The sequence below is a fragment of the Physcomitrium patens genome, chromosome 1, assembly GCF_059467195.1.
Source record: "Physcomitrium patens ecotype Gransden chromosome 1, ASM5946719v1, whole genome shotgun sequence".
In the NCBI taxonomy this organism is placed as follows: Eukaryota; Viridiplantae; Streptophyta; class Bryopsida; order Funariales; family Funariaceae; genus Physcomitrium; species Physcomitrium patens.
This window is the reverse complement of record NC_143410.1, coordinates 6,686,948-6,693,667: the sequence shown is the minus strand read 5'-3', so window position 1 is coordinate 6,693,667 and position 6,720 is coordinate 6,686,948. Positions and strand designations below refer to the sequence as shown.

The window sequence follows — 6,720 nt, the reverse complement described above, 5'->3', positions numbered from 1 at the left end:
TTAAATTCAAAAAATTAACCATCAATTTTTTTTTTTTTTACCTTTAATATATAGGATCATTAATCAATAAGTGATGCTAAGTTTTATACAAAGAAAAATCTGCAAAGAAACAATAATTAAATATAGACTAAAGAAGGAAATAAATAAAAGACTGCATTTTGAATTAAATATGGCTATTTTAAATATAATATCATAGCTTTTGAATGTATATATGCCTTAGTTGCTTTCTAGTATTTGATGAGTGATGCATTTTGTGGATTTCTAAATGATTTTGTTCTATATTATTCAGACAACATTCTTTTTTTTTAATTATGAAAAATTATAAATATCATATTAGACTTATACAACAAAAACTTAGAGATGTAGGATTATAAACTAAGATAAATAAATATGTAATCTATATAACATAAGTAGAATGCTTTGAATATATTATTTCAAATGATAGTTTTGAAATAAAATCTAAGAATATGTAGATTATCATAGATTAGAATAATTTAAAAATTCAAAATAACGTATAATTTTTTATTAAAATTTAAAAAATATCATTAAATTATTTATTAAGAATTTTTTAATTATTTCTTACATAAATAATTTCAAAAAAATAAATTAAATAGAATAAATATTTTCAAGTAGTATTTCAGGTTTAAAAACAACTTTTATCTCAAATTCTATTTTAAATTGTCCAAATCTTACAAAGCCATTTTTTATAGACGAAAATATATTAGATTTTTTAATATATACAATTCTATCAAAAATAGATATAGATGATAGTATTTATCTTATTTTCCCTTATCCAAAATTTTTTCAAAAGTTAGGATTAATTATAAGATTTAATATAAATAAAGGTTTTATTTTTTTTCTAAATAATAGAATCTATATTTAGAATATAATTTCGATTCAATCAAAATTTATATAAATCATAAGAATTTTAAATATTTGATGTGAAGATGTAATATTCTTCTACTCAATAAACTTTATTTTCATGTTAATTGTGGTTATCATCTTTAATTTAATACTTTTGATTTTTAAAATTAAAAAACCAATAGCAAAGAATTTACAAGTAGAATGGTAGATATTTATTTAATAATTAAGATATATCTTAAGAAGACTCATAAGCAAAAAAACTATCACAAATTTTTCATAGAAAATCATATCAATTGTCATGACTATATTTAATGAAGGTCCATCATATATTCTACATACCTTTTGTAAAGCTTTATATTACAATCAACATACTAAAAAGGAAGAAATTACTACCATATTTTATCCAAATAGATACCAATAAAGAGGTTGAAGTTGAAGAAGTCTTAAATTTAAGATAGTGCTAAAAATAAATTAAAACATCTTTGTACAAATATGACATGAGTGAATTTACATAAAAGCTATTCAAGAATCTTATAAATGCATTATAAATTATTACTATTTTTTTAATTGATGAAATCTATCAAAATTAAATACCAATAATTGATAATATAATGGCATAAATGAAGGAGAAATAATTTTAATGATTAATTTGTAAAACTTCTTTACAACATATAAAATTAATAAGTAGAAAATTTATTTCATGAATTGTTACTTTAAAAAAATAAATAAGCACTTAGATTGTCTTATAATAAAGATCTTCAAAAAAAGCATGTTCTTCTTCAAATCGATCGTAAGATATAATGAATTTGATACAAAGAGCTTAGAAGAGACTCTTGATACTTTGTAATACTATTAGAAGTGAATATTACATCTAATGGAATGCAAAATATGTTGCTTAAAGGTCTTAAAAATGATGAAATAATATAATAATCTTTCTATCATTATTTGGGACATTATTGATGGTTGAAGAGACTCATCAATCAATTAAGGATATGAATCTCAAAGAAAGAAATCCTCAATATATTCTTGTATCATTCAAAAAGACTAAGAAATCACTCAAATATGATAATATATTGAATTAAAATGGCTATTTCTAATGACAAGAAGTTTAGAAAGTCTTGAAACATGACTAAGGATTAGAAAGGCATTAACAAGAGTGAAGAAGTCTTCATTCTTGCCTCCATATATACTCTCTAATTAAGAGCTATATGGTGATATTTTATAGGACCTCCAACATGTGTTGACTTTGCTAGATACAAGATTTAACTTGCAACGCAAATTATCTATATGTACACCACATAGTTAGCTTGTTCCACAAGCTACTAATACGTGTGTTATGTTGCTAACTTATTGACCAAGTTTTTAGCCTATTAATTAACTATAAACATGTATAAACTCAAAACAGCATCTATAAAGCTTCTTAGAAGCTTTTCTAAAAGATATTATGAAATTAATATACTTTTATCTACTTCTACTTAATCATATAGATAAATATTGGAATAAATATATATGTTTGTGATAAAATCATCTTTAAAATTAATCAAAGATTAAAATTTTTTATAAATACCAATTGATGGATCTTGTACTTAATTAATTTATGAAATAAATTTGATTGTTCTTGAAGGAACTTTTTATTTTAAGAAAATGATAATATAATAAATATTTATATTATTTAAATAAATAAAAGTAATTACAAACATATTAATATCCTTAATAATATAATAAAAGTAATTACAACCATGCTAGAAATATAGTATCTTCTATAAGAAGCTTTCAATTTTTTTTTTAAAAAAAATATAGATATTCAAAGTTTTATAGATGTGCCATTATGTGCTCATAGATAGTAATGGTTAAAAACACGTCATGGAATAGTAACAGTGAAATACTAATACATCTAAAACAAATATATATATATTTTTTGATATGGAACTTTTACACAAATACCACCAAGCTTAGGAATAATCTAAACTTAATGAATTAATACTTTCTTTTTTATCCATTCCAACAAAAATAGTATATGATTTTTCCTAGTGGAAATACTTTACAAAATAACTTGTTATATTTATTATATAGATTGCAAAAAATTTAAATCTAAAAAAAAAAGAAAAAAAGAAAAAGAAAAAAAGAAAAAGAAAAAAGTAAGTATGTCCCTCAAAAGGTATTTATAATACCCAAAATTTTCCTAATCACTACTTCTATTCTACTACTTTGCAATGGTGCTATAGCTAGTTACCGATAGTTTTTGTTGTCTCAACTTTAGATGATTTCTTACTATATTGACATATAGTGACCTATTTTTCCACTTTTTGCTAAAAAACTTTTGATGTCATCCATCATGCTAACATCCATGTGATTGTTAAAATTTGTTTTACAAGTTTTTTTACTTTTAGAAAGTTGTGTTCAAATAACTTGCAACTTAGAACTTCAAATTAACTTACAACTTAATGATTGGATCTTGAATCTTTTTATTTCTAGAAAGTTATCCTAACATCTTGTTGCAACCACCACATTGTTGTTGTGGATTTGTAACCTATTGCATTTTAGGAGCAACTTTACTTGCCCATTATGTTTTGTTCTAAAATTACATCTCTTATGATCTTCATGCTTCAAGGATCTTTACACTTAAGAGAGAACACAAAAGGTCACAACTTTTAAAATATTTAATTGACTAAAATTGAGAAGCATACCTCTATAATAGGGTTGTCTCTTGAAATTTGCACAAATCCCACTTTCAAGATGTGAATTTTACAAAATATTAAAAATAGAAATAAAAAAATCTAAAATTGCTGTAACAATCGTTCAGAGTAAAGTGAACAATTTGTTTAATGTTTGACATTCTTGTTAGAATCAAGTTATGTGTATATGTTGACATATTTAAACTCAGCAGTACAGAACAATTCAGTCCATTTCATGGCACCCTTTCCGTGAATACAATCTTTAATGGCATAGGTTTCGAAGGAAGAATATTTCTTCACCAAGTGGAATCTTCGTAAGACTTTTGTTCTATGGCCTCTCTTTGTTAACTCCAATGTATCAAATTGTTGTCAGGTAATACTCTGTAATATACAATCTATGTGAAGTTCATATTAAACACTTTTTCAACTGACTTTATTGATTAGTATCATTATGAATGCACATGTCTTCTAAAATCATAATTGTGACTTAGCCTTGTTAAAATTAAATTTAATTTCTCAAAGTCTCCAAAAAATATTTGACATTATGATCGATCCAGTGTCTAGTTTTCTTTCAACTACGATTTACCAACAAAGTCAGCACGAGATAACAATTGGCATGTAGCGAGTCTCTTTCAGATTTCTTGCACAGAATGTTGGTTAACTCAAGACTTTTCATGCCAGGGTGCGTCTTTAACACTTCAAATGGCGATATCCCTGGTAAATCTTCACTAACTCATGTGTTCGTATTAGGTATTTGACGGGTTTAGTGTCCTGCGCTTCAAACAATTCATTGTACACATCGCATGGTCATAGAAAATGCTCTTCCATACGCGTTGCTAACGTCTTTTTCGCTTGTTAACTGCTGAGTATCAAATAGGTGTGCTATAGTCTCAGAGTAATAACCACCTCTTTCCTGTGATAGTCATAGTGATGGGCATTTGTGTTTACCTTCGTCTCTTAAGGCTTCGCATTGAGAAAGTAGTGTACGATTTGATATTAACAGGATTTTTCCCTCACTAGTATTAAGATGAGTATTTCATTTCAGAGTAGTGTTAAACCCTGGACAGTAGGATGTCCCGTTCACACCCAGATAAAGATGTGCAATCACTTGCTGCTGACACAAACAAATGCCCAGGAGCAAGAGGATAACAATCAGCTGTGGTGTAAACTTTGCAAGAAATCACGTTAACTTTCGAGAAGACCGGGTTCATCTCTATAATGTGCCAAACAAAGGGATATGTGACACATGCAACCAGAAATAGGAAAAATTAATCCCCTAGAAAACTAGCAATTGGAAAGGCGACATGTGGAAAGTGCAAGTCGGAAAGTGTTTTTCTAAGCCCGTAGCACTTCTCTCATGAACACAAGATACTTGTATCCCTCGGTACCCAGTGCGTCTCTTCCTCCGTGCAAACATCAACCATATCAACTAGTTTCTGAGAAGCAAGGAATTCAATCGGAATAATTCTACGATCGAGTCAGAAATAGGTTTTCTAGGCCCGTAGCATTTCTCTCATAGACTCAAGCTTTGCGTGAGTCACTCGGTGCCCAGTGCGTTTCTTCCTCCTCGAGATGCAAAACGTAACAAGTTGACGGAACACCAATTGACAATACGTAAACGACCGAAGTGGTTCACGAGGGTGAACCTGACGACACGGGATAAACTGAAGCAATAATGCGTGAGTTTGTTTTGACGACCTACATAACTCAAAGCGACAGCTAAACAATTTAAACGCATATTGTATGAGCACAAGTCAGAAAAGGGTTTTCTAGGCCCAAAGCATATCTCTCATGGACACACATTGATGTGTACCACTCGGTGCCCAGTGCGTTTCATCATGCTTGCGCTTGATCCATGACTGAAGACAGAAGTTATAAACACCCTTGCAAACCATGGGGGTTCATCTTTAGAGACGAAAAGTTAAAAAGTATCAGTTACCCGCACCGTGGAAGGGCCACCCAACTTGATTGGCATCACCACTCACGTCTACACGAATTGAATGGAGAGTAATTCGACCACTACATCTGGAAACATACGACAGACCACCTCAATACTTACGCCATATAAGTACTTGCGATATTGCGGTGCAACACAATGCTATGCATCGACAGCTCGAATCATGTCATTAAATACGAACTACATAGAGCAGTAACCCACAAAACCTCGACATGAACGTAAGAGGATATCCAAATCATGAACCTAGACATTCAAACCCGAACATCACGAGCGAAACGTCAATCGCATCCCAGAAAACTAATACCGGGCGAGCCTGTAGACCTGACACTAACTTTGGGCAGCCGACATAGACGCATTACACCTTCCAGGCCAACCAATTCCAGGAGATACAAACAACCAGAGAAAATGTGTAACAGCATCGGACAAGCGTGAACCTCGACAATAGAACCTAAGCCGTGGAGAGCACATATAACTGGCCGTCGGGGGACGTTGCACAAATAACTACAGGAGAAGAACAAGCGCTCATCGTCGCTGGCAGAGAAGCGAGGCGCCGCCCAGACCTCCGAGGCATTCTTCAGCAACCATTACGGGCGTCGACGTTTCAATCTTGCAGTGAAGCCTTGGGAGATTAGGGTTTTTCTAGGGTTTAAGGTCTCGCAGGTTGAAGATGACGAGATCTGATTGCAAGACGAATGTGGGGAGGGGACTCAGTGGATGAATGATCCTGTCCCGATAAACCCAGGGTTTGTGGGGTTCCAACAGAGGTGTCCAAGTGCGTATGAGCCTGATAGAATTCACATTTTAATTAGACAAGTTCAAATAATTTAAGATATGATTTAACACTGGGCCTTCAAAATCTAGTCTAATTTTAAGTGGAAACTTCAACAATCAAATTTAGGTCTCCATAGTTTAAAAAACATGTCCTACAACAAATCATATCAAATACTCAATTTGTTTTTAACCCACATGCTGATGTAATCATCAAACTTTTCATTTTTTTATTTTTATTTTTATTTTTTTTCCCTTTGTGCATCGTGTAGTTTATCAATATTTTTGGGAAAATATATTTTTATTTTAAAATTTTTAAACCTAATAATAATAATAATAATAATAAAACTTTGGATTTGATTGTTGATATGTAATTGCTCAGGTAAATACACACAATATTAGAATATTTTTCATTACACACAACTCAGATTTATAATTTTAGAATGTAATATTCAA

The 6,720-nt window shown here is 30.2% G+C and overlaps 1 long non-coding RNA gene across 1 annotated transcript; it reads left to right on the top strand.

Annotated features, from left to right (window-relative positions):
* Positions 1-3,617: 3,617 nt before the first annotated feature.
* LOC141046247 (uncharacterized) lies at positions 3,618-4,811 on the top strand. The gene is made up of 3 exons (XR_012219020.1): positions 3,618-3,912; positions 4,221-4,256; positions 4,675-4,811. It is a non-coding gene; the product is annotated as an uncharacterized LOC141046247 (long non-coding RNA).
* The last annotated feature ends 1,909 nt before the right edge of the window (positions 4,812-6,720 follow it).